The sequence below is a fragment of the Pleurodeles waltl genome, chromosome 5 (assembly GCF_031143425.1).
Source record: "Pleurodeles waltl isolate 20211129_DDA chromosome 5, aPleWal1.hap1.20221129, whole genome shotgun sequence".
Lineage (NCBI taxonomy): Eukaryota > Metazoa > Chordata > Amphibia > Caudata > Salamandridae > Pleurodeles > Pleurodeles waltl.
This window is the reverse complement of record NC_090444.1, coordinates 403,559,468-403,577,478: the sequence shown is the minus strand read 5'-3', so window position 1 is coordinate 403,577,478 and position 18,011 is coordinate 403,559,468.

The window sequence follows — 18,011 nt, the reverse complement described above, 5'->3', positions numbered from 1 at the left end:
GGACGACAGCAGGGGATGGACTGCCAAATCAGATCCTGAGATCAGGAAGCAAAACAAAGCCAAGCAGGGAGGCATGCTTCACTCTGCTATTTATAGCCAATCAGGAAAGCAGTTGAGTTTCCAAATGTGGATGAGTCACCACGCCCAATTAGAAGCACATGTCTACACCACACCCAATTAGAAGCACGTGTCTACACCTGCTCACAAACAAGCATTGGTAAAACAAGCACTGATAAAACCAATTGTGTAACACAGCACATCATGTTTACTTAGAAACATGAAGGTTTAACCAAGAACAGACATATGATTTAACCCTAATGGGGATGCTGACAGATAACGCAGGAGGTACCATGGGGATTCCTGACATTTGGAGCCTCGTTGGAAGGGACAGTATCAAGTGGTCCTGACAAGTACGACAGCTGTGAAGTGTGGTGGGATCCCAAACTGGATTCACACAAGTCACCCGAAGAAAGTGGCATGTCCACTGGATCATGAAGAAGCGTTGTTGAGAGTACCAACAACAGTGAGACAAGTCTCAGAGCTCGGAGGAAAACAAAGAGGAAGTGAGAGCTGATCTGAGCTAGTTGAGGATGGTTCAGTCACTCCTGTGAGAGACGAGGGTGAAGACCTTCAGGAGAGTATCGGAGAACCTATCTCAAGTGAAGCAGCAGGAAAGCCTCGTCAGAGGAGGGCTTTCCCAGAAGCAGACGATTCTGAGAAACAAGCAGACCAATTGCCAAATCCAGAAGAATTCCTTCTCTGGCACTGATAGGGGTCTCCCCCACCCACCACCCCCTCCCCGACTCCTTCCCCTACACCTCCCACCACCTCTGCCACCTCCCAAAGGTGTCAGGGCACCCCTCCCCACCCGACCCCCAACATCACATAACTCACACACCCGACACGCATGCAGGCACCACCAACACACACACCCGACATACATGCCAACATCCACACACACAGTCAGACACGCACACCCACATTCAAACATACACGCACACATCCATACAGACATACACACACTCATTCCCATACACACAACACCCCCGCAAGCATACACGCACTCACACACCCCCTCTACATACACACACGCACACCCCCATGCATGCACACAACACCCAACACCCTCCACCCCCCTCTCCTAACGGACGATCGACTTACCTGTTTCGTTGATCCTCCGAGAGGGGACGGGAGCCATGGGGGCAGCTCCGCTGACACCACACCGCCAACAGAACACCGCCACGGCGAATCACAGGACATGATTTGCTGGGCGGTGTTCTGATGGCGTGGAGGTGGAGCAACCTCCACTTCCCCGCCTCCCGCCAGTATGGCTGTTGGCGGCTCTCTGTCCATAAAGGGACGGAGAGCTGCCAACGGTCATAATAGGCCTAGCGGCAAACCGCCTGCACAGGCGGCCTTCTGCACGGCAGTCCCTCGGCGGTCTTGAAAAAAGACCGCCGAGGTCGTAATGACCCCCTATGTCTTTTTGTTTTGATAGAGAAGTTCCAAGTCAATATTTTGAGGTAACATGAAGAAGATTGATGAACTGAACTGTTAAATCAACATGAGAAAGAATTATTTTTGAGAAAGAGACTGTTAAAAGTAACTGAAAAAGACATTTATTTTGAACCTGATTTTGACAAAGCTGCTAACCGATTTTGACAAGGAAGAAGGGTTCCTGGAAGTGAAAATGAACTGCTGAAAGAGGAGTTGTCTATTTTTGATTTTTGCTGCAAGTTTTTCCCTAAAATTACTTCTGCTTTCTGATTCTTTACAGATCATGGCTGACTTTAATAAGCAGGTTAGAGATGCTAGGCACTGTAAATATATGAGCATTAGTTTTGCAATTATGTGTGGGATATTGTTTGTGGTGTTGATTGTGGGTATGTCTGTTCTTGATGCAAAAGGAGCCAACCATACTTATGCTTTTGAGATGACTACTGCACTAACGGCTTTAGAGAAGTTTAAGTTAGATGAGAAATATTTGCATGATTATACTAATGCGCTGGGAGAACTTTCTTCTAATGTTTTATATCGCTTATTGAGTGAGTATGTTGAGACAATGGATGCGAAGAATTGTTTTATGTGTACGCAGATTTCTTCATCAGTCGAGGAAGGAGTCACCTATCATAGTTTGCCCTTAACTTATGGGATAGATTGTAGTCTGTTACTAACAAGGTTTTATAACCAGGAGTATATTCAGTATTTCTATTCGAATCCTCATGTTCTGTTTCCGTTTGTTCCTATCATTAGGTAATTGAATAAAGTAGCTAAGGATAATGATCTAGTATTAGTCAGAGGACTCTTTGAACCTACATTGACATTTGGCACAGCCTATGCACATAAGAATAATCTGACATGCTTGCTTACACCTTTAGAGAAGAGCTTCCTAGATCATACCGATGACAGGAGAAAGGCGCTGAAGGAGAAATTAGAAACAGGCTTAGAGAAAAGGACTTACAAGAATGATTATACTTATAGTGCAATTAAAACGCAAGGGAAATTAGCTTTAGATGCACAACACGCAGGGAGGCTTTGTGTATATAGGCCTAAATCGCACACTGACACTTTATTTGTGGGTACGAGTGAATGCAGGCATGTATTTTTGTTTCAGAGTAAATGGACATTTATGTTGAATGGGCAGGACCCTGCGATTCCAGGGATATACTATGTTTGTGGACTTAATGCTTATTACCGTCTTCCAAGAGGATGGTATGGAGCATGTTATTTGGGGATAGTTTTCCCAAAGATTTATCAGATGGAGGATTTGAAAACATTTCCGAAAGTGACTGAATTACATTGTAAGAGACAGAGGAGGGAGTCCTCTTCTGCGATAGTGGGAGATATATTTGGTGCAGTGATTCCTTCAGTGGGAGTCATCCTGAATTCGATCAAGATCCAAAAGTTGTCTACTATTGTGGATAACATGCTGACAAATTTTTCAGGGGCTATACTCCTGATAGATACTGAATTAGCTGCGTATAGAGCAATGGCTCTTCAGAATCGTCTTGCTTTAGACATACTTTTAGCGAAGGATGGCGGAGTCTGTAGAACGATACACTCTAGGCATTGTTGTTCATATGTACCTGATAGTAGCAAAGAGATAAGAGAATTATTTACTAATTCAAGTGCTGATTTGAAAGAATTGAAAGAACAAGGTGTTTGGGAATAGGATGGCAAAAGGTTTGCTTCAGTGGGAAATTGGCTCAGCAACATTTGCAATGGGGTTCTATTGGAAATATTATAGGGAATATTAATTACCATGGTTTGTCTAATTGGGATATGGGGATTATGTAAATTATGCAAAAGAGTTACATTGAAAAGGTCTAAAATTAATCAGAGGAGGGAAGAAAAGAAAAGGGAAAGAATTTACAGGGAAAATCAAGGATAAGACAAAATGTTGAAGAAATCGAATTATAAAAGTTGTGGGTGGTAATTAGTGTGATGACACATTTAGTCATTAGAGGTGGGATTGTTAGAGCAGGTGTTTAAATTAGAAATTATTAATGAGTGTTTACGTATATTGAAGAACTGAATTATGTAGAAAATTAACGTCGAAAATTAACGCATGCATTTGAAAATGTGAGCTCGAAGAATGGCAACCAATGTTCACGAAGTGTACTGATTAATGATCAGTACTTATGAAATGTTGAAAATGTATTAGACTAATGTGGTAATATGTCATATTAAGGGTTATGAAGTATGCTCGAGATTTATTAATTGTAGTACTTAACTTAGCAAGTGTCTTGGCCTAGTTTTGCCAGGCCTCATGCAGAAGCTGTATTTCTTACAGTTTCATAAAATTGCTCACGGAGGAAACTTAGCTGTGAAATGACCATTGTCTTGTTAAAAGTGCTTAACAAAAAGTTTTCTGTGAGAACCAACTAACAGAAGATTATGTTCTCCTAGTGTAACAAATTATGTGTAATGTGCGTGAGATGTACTTTTCCAGGACGAGAACAATGAAGATACTGACTGGAGCTGAAGATGCAACAATATTGTTACCTGACGAGCCGGATGATGAGGACATCGTAAAGTGAACCAATCAACTTTATGAGAAGAGTGAAATGTTAGAATTCATAGATTTAGTATAGAAATATTATTTCGTAGAGCATAAACGTACGACTAACTGACCAATAGAGAGTTAGGGGATAGTTTAGGTGACTTTGATATAACAACACGACAGAGGAGAATTATTCAGACTAGAGGGAGATTCCAGGCTTATTCAGATTTTGAGAGAAGAGACATTAGAAGAGATTCGAGATTCATTCTGTCTTTAGGCTCATACTCTTTGACTGAGAGCCTGATGCTTTGCTGATCGATTGATGACCTCAGACGAAGACTGATTCTGCTTTGCTGACCCATACCGTGGATAGGTAGATATGATGAAATGTGACTGTTATGTATTTTATGCCTTTTCTTCCTAGGTACCAACTGTGCTGTTTTGACCGATCCATAGCTAGATGTTTTTTCTAAATTTGTGTTTCTAAATTGTTTTGCATGAAGCCCAACATGCTGATGCTAATCTGACGTTAGTTAAGGGTATTCACAATTGACTGATGAATCACAGGGACTGATAAGTTATCTTGCTGAAATTCTATGTATGTTATAACCTTGATGTAGCTGCCTCTGCTCTTGATTTGCACTGTTGCTCTAGAATGTGTCATGATTCAAGCTTGGATTAGGTTGCATTTCTTCCACCGCTTTGGACAACCACTATTGTTATTATATGTGTTTCATTTGATTTTGAGAGTAATCTACATGACCTTAGCATTGTTATTATAAGAGAAATAAACTTACTAAACCTTACTAAAGGTGTAGTTATTCATGACTGAGAGGTCATGGTGCATGACATTTACTGACTCCATTGATTATTGATTTCATTGATTACTAATGTTTATTGATTATTGTGTATTGATTTTTGATTATGTACTGAAGCCATGGTAAGAACTTCTTAATACGAGTCAAAAGGTTCATCGACGTATTCGCGTCCCCTTTGTAAGCTTGCTTATTAAGGTCTGACGCTCTAACACTATCAGGACAGACAGAGAGAACAATAGATAAAGTGAGAGACTGACAGGCAGATGGATAGATAGTTAGATAGATAGATAGATAGATAGATAGATAGATAGATAGATAGATAGATAGATAGATAGATAGATAGATTTGTGTAACCTTCTTTAAATGCCTAAGGAAAGATGGACCATCAGGGCATTTGCTACACTTCAGCTGAAGGCGGAAACTAGTGTTTAATACTTATCAATAGTTGTCATCATTCTGATCCTACTCTTTCTCATGAGGTTTGTTACTGTGCTATGAAGAATGCATTCCAGGAGACAGGTGCCTACAGAGGGACATACTCAATTTGATTCCTGGATGAAGGAGTTATCAGTGTTTCCGAGTTTGATGGGGTATGGGAAAAATGCTGCTACATATTCATAAATTTAAAGGCGCCGATAGGAGTGGTCTGACCCTGACTATTCCACCTTTCTGCGCAAAATAATTTGAAAAATATCGACATAATAAAGATAGCTTATTGTATTGATTCTGTTTTCTTGAGTCCTGAAGTGAAAGCTAGTAGCTCTTTCTCAAGGCCCACACTTCACCTCGGTGAGGGCAAAGATCAGGTTGTCTTGATGGGGTATCACCACAAAGAGGAAGAAAAGAACGAGGCCTGTTTCTGTATTCTGTTGTCAATTTGCTGTCTCTTGGCCGGTCTTTAAATTTGCTGTAAGTTTGAGTCTAGCGGTTTTTGGCCCACAAAGAGCAATCTAAGTAAGACCAAGCCCCCAAGCGGCTAGAAGGGTACTATAGTTGTTCCTGTTTCCCAAGATGTCGTGGTTATCATGGTTATTGACCTAATGCTGTCATAGCCAATTTCTGACTGATATTGAGTGACATTTTCTGCGAGCACAATCACAAATACATGGTCTAATCTCTCTTCTAATGCAACATTAATTTCCACACATGGAACTAATTTATATTTGTGTCAAACGCACCAGGTCTGAGGACCAAAAATCAGGGTATATGAGTCTTCTTCTGAGAGGCCTCAATTATTTGCAACATTACACTGGTAGGGGTACCTTCACATAAGCCCGCAAAGGTAGGTCCAGCAAGTCTGTGAGCTGTCAGTAAATTCAGTCTCAACCCCCAGCAAACGCTTACATTTGACAAATGTTCGTTAAATGTCTAGTTAGGTTCTTTCCACTCCTTTGGAAATACCCCTTCCACCATCTGATGAATAGTAAGATCTGATATCACCTTTGGCTAGGAATAGTAGAATACTGTCTTACCAGAGGTAGAAAATTGCTAATTTTCTGGCAAGTTATTCTGCCTCTGGACGGGATAGTGTACTCAAGGACATATTTTGTCAATTGTTCATGATTCTTTTGTTCAACAACATGTTCCACTTGCTCAGGGACCTAAGAGTCAGCACTGTTGCTTAGACACTGTTTAATTTTGAAAGCAATTTGCCATCTCAGCTGAAAGATAATTACCATTACTATCTACTGTGATTTAGCTGGTGACTATAGTGACAGGAGCCGGAGTCCTAGGGGCCTCCTCTTCTTATGGATATATAGAATACTGGCCCTTTTATCTCTTGCTTGCATCATGGTAAATGATATTGCATAATTTTATATGTTCAGTCCCAGACAGATTCCTGCAGCAGATCATGTGTGAACAATGCTACTGAAAAAAGCAATGGTCTCCTTTCCTTAGGCATAATTTGTTGGCTTTGCCCCTATCATCAATTTGCAGATTTCAAGTATACACCTCATACACAAGTTAATATGAATTGTGTACCAAATTCACAGCAGCCTGGAGAAGTGTGGATTGTTCACCATATCTGAATTATCTTGTTCCAGAATGTTCTAATTGCACGGGACAAATTCAAAATGATGGAGTCTTTGATGGCATCATACTAGTTTCAAAATGGAAATAATGTCTAAAACTCAGTTTAGATAGACAGCCTCCTTCAAAGAGAGCTGCTGCTAGATCAATGCAATATTTGCAACCTACATCAGAGAACACTTTTTAGGGCTGCCAAAACCATTGACTTTATAAATCAGCCTTTTTCAGTCACTGTATTCAAGCCTTGCCAATCTCAACTTGGATCAGCCCAGCCAAGTATTTATCTCCGTTCTCAAGTTGCTGTTTGTGTGGGTGTATCCTTAGACACCATGCACAAGGGGATATTTTCAACTGAAAAGTCCACTCAATTATAAAGCATTTTGTCAAAAACAAATGTTTAGGTCATGCATGACTTGTATACATAAAACAATCCTTCTACACCCTTTTATTTCTTCTACTCACCTGCTTAAGTAATGAACCTGGTCAACAACTATCTGTCTCCTGGACTTGCAGTCCATTTTTAATTGCTATCCTCAGCATCCAGTACTAGGTCAAAGAGGCAAAAAACAAGGAGTATTCCTCTGGGTTTCATGTATCAACCTAAAAAATGTCAATGGTTTATTGTCTATATTGTCCTAAGGGTTGAAACGCTATTAACATTTGAGGGCATAAAGACATTATTTACCTACGAGATTGGCCTAATAGGATCAAGCGAGAAGTTCATGGATTCCTTCATGCCAATGTCTAAATATTCATTATATCAGCCCTTCTACAGAGCACTCTATTTGCTATTGCTTATTCATATGATTACCTCCTATGTTCTTTTTATCACTGTACCCACTTGCACTACGATCTCTTTATTTCACAGAGCACCATTATTGCCTTTTGTAGATCCACCTGTATAGAGTTTTGATTATCATTTTGCAATGGTTTATGTACATAAAAAATAGTGTGTCATACTCCAGCCTTTTGTATATTATTGCCATTAATTATTAATTTATGATTGCATTTATAGACAATCAGCCATTGACATTGTTTACCAGCTACTATTTAATTACTTAATACCCTTTCCTCTTGCTTGTATGGTTGCTTGTATGGTTGTTATATCAACACAAAGAGGGGCAGGGGCAGAAGAGAGGCATCATACAGCACTGCTTCATGCACCACATTGGAGCACATTACCTCATTCACTGTTGCACACAGCTTTACACCCATCACTGGCTTCTATGCCGTGTGCACAGTAGGATGGGCACACATCAGTATCTGGCTGGAAAGTCTAGATCTGTCATCAAGAATAATCATTATTGTAAATTGTAATGTGTGACTGACAGGAGGGAGGATTAGTTGCAAAATGGGGAAAATGTACACCTAAATAGGAGGGGTATAGGTAGGGGTAAGCTGGGCTTTAGAGAGGTTTAGGCAAATACAAACAACCACCCACAAACGAGTAAGCCCATTGCTATTCACAAACTGCTCTTATACAGTTACTGAAGCCTAAAAGGTGACAATACTGCAGAAAATATACTCCATTACAGCCTGGGAGTAAGTCCAGTAATACACATTGGCAACTCACAGGTATCACACTCACACTTTCACTGGTATCAAAGAATGGCAGAGACCTAAAATAACACCTTTTTACTTTCAAAATAAATATATACATTTGTTTAATGTTAAAATATATACAATTAATACACTGTTATTGAGTTACAGCATTTAAATAATAAAGTTGTCTTAAAATGAATATTATATTACATTTTTGTGAAACAAATCAAAATAATTTAAACTAATTCTCTACATAGCTTTCAAAAAAACGTAATACATGTTATATAATGGCTAGTAAGAGGAGTGCTGGGAGGTTGTAGTGTGCTGTTAAGAGATGGCAATGTAGTCATGGATGTAGTGTAGTATAGTGCTGTGAGGATACAGCTATACCTTGGAGGTAGTAGTACTATTTTGATGTGTTTTCTTTGCTACATTCAAGAACTTGTAGGTCTGAATTTTTAATAAGATAAACAACACTACGAGTATCAAGATGTAAAAATTAGATGAACTATTAACACATGAAATTGAAAAATGTGAGATCTCTAGCAGAATCGTTCAGCATTAGTGCTGGAGTTTCATTACTGTGTAATGCATGGAAATAGTAGTAATGAGTTAGGAAGTGTCAGTGCAGTAGCATGGGGATAGATTGTGATGTACTGTGGGAATAGAACTGCAGCAGTATGGGATGGCGATGCAGTGGTCTGGGGTGGTAGTGTTAAAAATGTTGATGGGAGTGGTGGTGGATTGGTAGGAGGGCGGCAGAAGGTGGTAATCTGGCATGATGATGTAGTAGTGTAGAGATATGCATTGTTGTATAGTAGCGTGAGATGGTTAGAACATTGTCTCAAATGGTGATAGAGTAGTGCAGGAAGTGGTTCTGCAATGCTGTTAGTTAATGCAATAATTAATGCTAGTCATTAGTGCTGGTGACTGGTGACTGGGAGTGTGGAATTGGTGGGTAGAATGGGAGTACTGGGGGATGTAGAGCTGTGCTGCAGTGTGGTACTGTAGTGCTGTCAGCGGTAATGTGGTGATGTAGCAATAGTACAGTTCTGGGAGTGAAAGTGTAGAGAGACGCAGAGAGTGATAGGGTGGTACTTTGTGGACTGCATTAATGGGTGTTGGTAATGTAGTTGGATGTTTTAGAGCAGTGTATTGTGCCAAAGCAAGTGTATGAGAATGTAAGGGGATAGTACTGTGCTAAAATGTGAACGGTTGCTGAGTATTGTATAGGGAGAGAGGTACATTAGTCATTACAATTGTCTTGTGGTACTAGAGTGCTGAACATAGCATTGTAGTGCATGTTATTGTGGTGGCGGTAGTGAACATTTACTGTTGTAGGCAATATGTCACTGTGTGCTGATGACACAGTGCTGTAGGGTGATAGTGTGATGCTGTGGGGGTGGCGAGTTGGGCTGGTGAATTGCACTATTGTTTTGTTGACTGATAGTGCAATCCGCAATTGCTGCAGTCAGATAATGCGCTGTGGTACTGCTGTGCTAGGTGGCAGTGTTTTGCTGGGGTTGTAATGCCATTTTCATGTTAGCGTGCAGTGTGGCAAGTTGATATTGTGGTGGTGAGGAAGATAATGCTATGATAATAGTAGACTGATAGTGAGGTGCTATGAGGTTGGAGTGCAGTGGTGGGTCATTGAGAAGTAATGGGTCGGCAGAGCAGTGGAGTCATCGGTAGTGTGTTACTGTATGATTAAAATGCATTGGTATGGTATTAATGTAGTGGAGAGAGAAGGTAATGTAGTGGTGTTGGGTGGGCATGCAGTGGCAGCCAATGGTAGGGGGCTAATGCAGAGTGGAAATGCAGTAGTGGCATGTGCTATTGTGGTGGTTTGTAGTAGTAAGGTGCAATGGTGGATGCTGGTTGGTAGTAATGGGGTCGTTCAGGTACTTGCTAGGTTATGTCAGTTGTGTTGAAGTGGAAAAAGTGGTAATCTGGTGGTTTGGGTTGGCACTGCACAAAAATGTGGTAGTGGTTTGTGATCTTTTGTGCCAACCATGTTGGAGTCAGACACATGTACTGGTCACAAAATAGACTATGCACACAAGTTGACTTGTGCACACACACACACACTGGACCAATCACTGAACAAGAAGCCTTCAGTTTGGTACATTCACATAAAGTTTAATACCCAATCTTATCTCTCAGAAATCCATGATGCAATAGACCAAAGAAAAATCTAAAATATAAATATGCTTTACTTAGCAGTAAAGGGATTCTGAGGTTTATGCAGATGCATCAATTCTGTGGAGAAAATAGTTGATTCATGAAATGACTGGGTTTATGAAAGCAAAGCAGTGATTTGCAATCTACAAAACTCCTTTTGTGAGTCATAAAAAAAGAACTTAGGGTTAGGTATGCTGCAACTTATTCCAAATTACTCCTTGCAATGACGTATAAATGAATTGAGACCACAATTGCAGCTGCAAATCCTTGATTAGATACCTGCTCCCAATTTGGTATGGTTTCTTTTTAGTAAAACGAAAACTTCCCCAGAGTATTGGTTTCTCTTTGAGAATCATGCAGTGTGGTATGGGTGGGAGGAGACAATGACCAACTACATGCTTCGCCCCATGTCTTCCCAAACAGAAAAACATATTTTAAAGCAGTATCTTTGCTTTTAAGGGTTACAGTGTTGTTTTTAAAAGGAAATGTTACCAGGTGGAAATCAAATCTCTATAATGAAGGTCTGCTGTCGCTTGCAGGTGGCAATCCCCATGTTGGAAGCTAATTGCAGAGGCTGGCAAATAACAACATATAAATATTCCCTGTTGGAAATCAAAAGATGCTATGGGCACTCTAAGAAGCTATATTAAATAAATGCTTTATTCAAGTGACAAAAGAGCAAAAATGCAGACACAGTTCAGCTGACATTGGTCTTGGTCATAGGAAGCAAAGCAGTTTTCTTTCAAGTTCTAAACCTCCCTTTAAAAAAACATCCCTTGGCTTTTTGGGAAATGTAGTTCATTTAATTCTTTGCTCGAGATTGCTGAAAATAATTCTCCTGTTATTCTGTGCCTAAATTCCTGACAATGTATTCACTATTTATATTTGTTCATAAGGTCCCAATTTGTGTGTCTAATTCTTTATTATTTTCCTTTACATCTCGAACTCACACAATTTAATTCAAACAGTTCTCATGTAGCTTAAATACTCCCTTCCAAAGGTTCATAAAGGCTTAGATAAACCACCAGGATGGCTGATAGTTTCGGTGTGTGGATCCCTTTTTTAAATGACATCACAATATGTACACTATTATTTAGCTTCTATAGTGAACAATTTAAATTTGTACATAAAAGATACAGGTAACATTCTATGCATTTTAGCAAACATCAGCTGACAAAAAGATTACCAGTTAGTTACAATCAGTGTGCTTGTACACATCAATTGGACATGAGAATGGACTTATTGCATGTAAATATTTCCTCAAACGAAGAAATATTGGTGAATCGTCACATTCAAAGATGTTACTTGAAGTGACTGGCATTTGGATTAACAACAATGTCCTGATATTTAAATATCAGTTTTGTCATCAAAAATGTGGAGAAAGAAGTAGCTTGGAGTGAGAAAAATGAAATGTTTTTATTCAAGATAGTTTTATGGGCACACTTTATTGATGATTTATTCACCATTTGAAATGGAACAGCAAAATAATTCAGGTGGTATTTCTTAAGATTTAATTATAATGAACATGGCTTGCAGTTCACCAATAAGGAACAAAACACTTTTCTTTCAAATGTATTCTATGTACAAAGGGACAAAACTGAAATCACTCTGCAACACAAAAAGAAATCCGCAAATAGGCCCTCATTATGACATTGGCGGTAAATCCCACTTACCACCACGCTGACTGCCGCCAACTTACCGCCGCCGTGGCGGATATCCGTCCACCATATTATGACACAGACACAGCAATTCGTCACTTTTCTGCCACAAACACAATTCCGCCAGACCAAAGGTCAGTGACAAAGTGGTGGTATCAAAACCCACACCGTGCCGCCAGCAGAACAATGCCCACCATATTATGACCCACGAATCACCACGGCGGACATTCAATGGCGGTAAACCATTGGCGGTACATACCGCTGTGCTCAAAATACACACATTCAAACAAAACAACACCACATTGGACAATTCAAACAACACACACCTGATAACCATACACAAACCCACACCACTATAAAAATATAAAACACACTCCCACATTACCCACAACCTTTTACGACTACAAACCTTTGGCACAAGACAGACACCAAGACCACAGACAAAACCAGAGCCACACACTACCTACACCTATACACCACCCACGCACCCCACATCACACACCCCAACACATCACCCTACTCACCCTCACCTACACACCTCACACAAAACCCATGGCACCACAAAGACACCCCCTAATCTCAGAGGAGGAGCTAAGGGTCATGGTGAAGGAAATCATCAGGGTAGAACCACAGCTATTTGGAGCACAGGTGCAGTGGATATCTATAGCTAGGAAGATGGAGCTTTGGTAGAGAATCCTGCAGAGGGTCAACGCCGTGGGACAGCACCCAAGAACTAGGGATGACATAAGGAAGAGGTGGAACGACCTACAGGGAAGGTACATTCCATTGCAGCAAGACACTAACTCGTTGTACAGAGCACTGGCAGTGGACCCCAACCTTCTCCCCCACAACTAACAGCATGGGAAGAGAAAGTCTTGGTAATCATGCATCCTGAGGGCTGGCCGGAGTGGGAGGAGGACTGGACTCTGGTAAGTCAACTCTCTACTACTACTACCCCCTACCTGCATGCCATCACATACCCAGACCCTCACTCCCATCACTCCACCACTTCCCACACACCCCACCATCACATCTCACTCATCCCAATGCATGGACACCACTCACAGACCTGCATGGACACTCATCACTAAAGCATGCACACTAGAGAGAATCAGCTATCCCACCACATACCAACGTACACAAGTGAAAACTGCCAGGGCAAATACAAACAAAGAGGGCAAGCCACGGATGCACAATATGTCATACACAGAAACTATAACACAGCATTTACATCCCCACAGGTACCCCAGCCAATGTCAGCGGAGAGGAGGTGCCAGCAATATCCAGTCCCCCCACAGAAGAGGCCCACAGTGATGACAGCAACTCTGGACTTCAGGATCTGGATGACCAACCTGGCCCATCAGGGACCTCTGGACAGCCGGTTACCCAGGCCCAGTCACACACCACCACAGAGCCTCTCCCATCAGGAAACACCACCACAGCACCCACCCAGCATACCCATACCTCTGTCCCCAGGACACGTCAATCAACAGTGTGTCCACCTCTACAGGGACCCCAGGGCACACCTCATCCCCAAGACAATCAGGGACCTGGGGTCAGTGTCAGTGGGCACACGGTTCAGGGGACAGAGGCACAGGACAACAGGGAAACTGGAAGAAGTGCTGTGCACCAGGGGGAGGACAGGCCCAGGGAACTGACTCTCCAGGAGGCACTTGCCGAGATCCTGGGAGCATATCAACATTCCCGGGACACAATGGGCCTGATCCTGGACAATGTGCAGGAGAACTGGTGTATGTATTCATTTAACCAGGTTCAAACATTGCAATTCAACTGTACAGTAAATGAACATATGTTAATGACCTGTAGCTGGCTGTAATGATCACACCAGGAACTATTGTGAGGCACCAACAACTGTAAGATGAGTTTCCAAAGGGTACAGTAAGTGGGCATAGAAGTGGGAAATATCAGCATGCCAGTGCTACAGAAATTAAATATAATTATAATGACATGTGAATTAACACTGTGTTACCTGTGTGTCATTGGAAGTACTGTCTGATGACTGCTGTTCTGTTGTCCTCATTCTCATCCTCTGCCTCCTCATCCTCTCTGTCCACAGGGTTCACTGCTGCCACGCGGGCATCTCCAGCCTCCTCCTCCTGCAGAAAAGGCACATGGTATCTCAAAATAAGGTTGTGCAACATGCAGCATGCCACTATTAACTTTCAGACCTTCTTGGGTGAGTAGCACAGGGATCCACCGTTCTATAATCCTTCTGGTTCGCCCATGTGCCTCATTGTAACGTTCTTCTGCCCTTGTCCTGGCACTCCTCACAGGGGTCAGCAGCCAAGATAGGTTGGGGTAACCAGAGTCACTTGCAAATATTGAGGTACAACATTTAGCCACACACTATCCCTTATGGTCCACACCATACCCATTCACCAACATATACTGGGTGGGGACCAGGGCTCACCTACTAGCCACACCCTGTGCCTCTGTAGTTCGGCCATCACATTTGGAATGCTGCTATTCCTCAGGACAAAGGCATCATGCACCCACCCAGGATACTTAGCATTGACATGGGAGATGTACTGGTCCGTCAAGCACACCATCTGTACATTTATAGAGTGGAAACTCTTATGATTTCTGAACACTTGTTCATTTTGACCGGGGGCAAATGCAATATGTGTTCCATCAATCGTCCCTATTATTTGGGGGATATGTCCCATTACATAGAACTTGGCCTTCAATGTGGCCAAATCTTCCACCTGGGGAAATACAATGTAGCTGCACATGTGTTTAATCAGGGCAGACAACACTCTTGTCAGCACTATTGAGAACATTGGCTGTGACATTCCTGCTGCCAAGCCCACTGTCACTTGGAAAGAACCAGTTGCCAGCAAATGGAGCACTGAGGGGGGATCCCAGTGGGGTGACGGATAGCAGATATCAGGTCAGGCTCCAATTGTGCACACAGCTCTGTGATTGTGGCCCTGTCAAGTCTATAGTTGAGGATGATGCATCTGTTCTCCATTGTTGCCAAGTCCACCAGGGATCTATACATGGGGGTATGTCTCCATCTCCTATTCATCCGCAGCGGTAGAAATATATAGGGCAAAAGAGTGAGGAGAGGGTCACAAACTGAACAATCGGGCTACAGCCGAACATTGCATGCTGTTAATTTGTAATTGGTCAGTATGAATTGTCCAGTATGTCCAAATTTGGTACGGTCATAATTTGGCAGCAATTAGCGCCGGCCTGTTGGCGGTATTACCGCCACTTTTACTCCAACTGCCAGAGTCGTAATGAGGGCCATAATATCCTACAAGGTGAAAGCTTCCACCAGGAGTCACTTAAACAGCATGCCTTCTGGGGAATTCTTAAAATTGAAAAAAATAACTGCTACAACGGAAAAGAACTGGAAAAGGAGAGTGAAGATATGAAACAACATTATGCATTGAGAGACTGTATGGAGACCATCCTCAAAAGGGACTGGGAAGCAAATATACCACCTCAAAGTGTTTTTTGCATCTTTTGATATTGAACAGAGAATACTGACAGTTTAAGCCGAACTTTGAGCAAGCACTGACATGACCCTTCCAGTAATGTTCCTGCCAGCCATGTGCCCCAAGCTCAAACAAGGTAGGGTGCGTTTGAGGGGCAGCGAATCCCTTATAAGCCAATCAAGTCACCACCCTGCAGCAAGGATGCACTCATGTGAGCAGCAACATCGTAGTACATTTATTGTTGCAAGCAAATCGGACACATTTAAGAATAGACTACAAAGTCTTTTTTACACTGGCGACCATGTTATTTTGTCACGCTATATATTGAAATGGTTGAAAGTGAAAAAAATATTTTAAAACTTAAAATATCTATTTACACATTCTTTTCATTTCCTTATGCCAAATAATTGTCAATTTACGTAAATTAGTTCAAAATCTATACTTTTTATGACAACTTGACCTGAATGTTCAATAATTGGTCCCTTCTTGCCCTGGGGGCAGCATTTTGTTTAACCAAATAACCCATTTATAGGTACTTATTACTTTTCCACACTCATTATAAGCCTATATACATTACAATGATTGAATTATGTTAACAAAACACAATAATTAACCCATACCATGTATGCGAGGGATGAGATCCGTTTGATGCCGCAGTGCTCATGTGTCGGACAGCTGCCAGCTGTCCCCACACCTGACACAGGAAATCCCTCTGGTGGAAGCACCAGAGGGATTTCCTGCTACAAACAAACAGCCTCTGGAGCTGGGGAAAAGCTTCATTAGTTCCTAAGACTTTTTCCTTGTTTTCAGTGAAATGATGATCAGTGCACATGGTCATTTCACTGAAAAAGAAAGGGAAATGAGCTGATTTGCTCATTTCACTTTCACTGCCTCAGTGCTTATGGGGCTATCGCAACCCCCGAGCACTAGGGCAGAAGGGAGAGGTATCATTGGAAAGGGGAGAATCTCACCTTTCTAATGGTGCCCTCTGCTAGTGGTTCACTGCTTGGGGGTCACCGCAGGAGGGTGATCCCCAAGCAGAAATCCAGCACTAGACCCCAAGAAAGAGGGAGCAGCCCCTTGAACAAGTGCTTTTGCTTCCTCTTTTTTCTTTTGGGAAAAACTCAGTCTTTCTCCCCCTCTTGGGGGAGAGATGGGAGCATTAAAAAGTACAGATTTCATTGTGAAAACTAGCAATCTTTATGGAGACTGTTGTAGCTACATGGCCACACTTGATGTAAATAATCTTCTACTCTATAATCCATTCCTACCATGGATTAGAATCAAACATGCAGCTTCTAAGCATCTGACCTATATGTCTGTATGAACATAATCACACGCTGATACAGATGATAGAAATTAGTATAACAGAAAATGTCTTCCTATTTAACAATGAACTATATATACACTAGAGGTCTACAGTGATGGGAATCTGCTTCGTCCCCAGTTACACAAATCAGTTCATGAGCTGGTGGGAGAAATAGGTGCTCAGTGATGTGGGATATCAAGAACATATGACATATCAGGTACAGATTTGGAAAGTGGCCATATGGCTATGATATGTATATGATCTATTTGTACTAAGAAGTAGCAGTTCAGAAAAACTAGGGGCTCTTTCATATCATTATTTATCAACAAAGATTTAAACATTAATTTGACCATGAACTACAGTTGTCTATATGTAGACTCTCTAGACTTGAAAGCAGAAATCAAGGTGAATAAATTACAGATATCTGTATTTATAGGAGCTAGTGGTCTGCATGCCAACATCTGCCATCTGATCCACATCAAGTCGAATATACAAGATTGAGAACTGGTTACACTAAAAAGGAATTGCAGTAGTACTGAAGGATATTAAATTGCCAAAGATGAAGGTGTGAGAGGGTTTTAGGCAAGAGGGTATCCCCCGCTGTAGTAAGAATAGCAACTGAATAACCTAATAAACAAACTAGAGAGAAGATCTACTATTTAAACCCAAAAGCACCATACTAAATCCACCACAAGTGACTACCAAGTAAAGTACTATTAGGTTTATCACTACATTTTCAATTGAGTCAAATTTTATTACAAAAAATATGAAACGTTGGGAAGTTCTTTTTAATTATTGCATAATCTGTAAACACCTGACTACCTCTTCATTACATATTGAAAGGTCAATATAATAGAGGATATGATTGTAAGCAGTCACCTTAGCATGCCTAAAAAATAACAGAGCTAGAAGACAACCATGGTTTCTTTCCATGTAAGAAATGTGAAGCGTGTAAATTCTGTATCAGGATGACTCAATATGATCTACTACATAAGAGTAAAGACT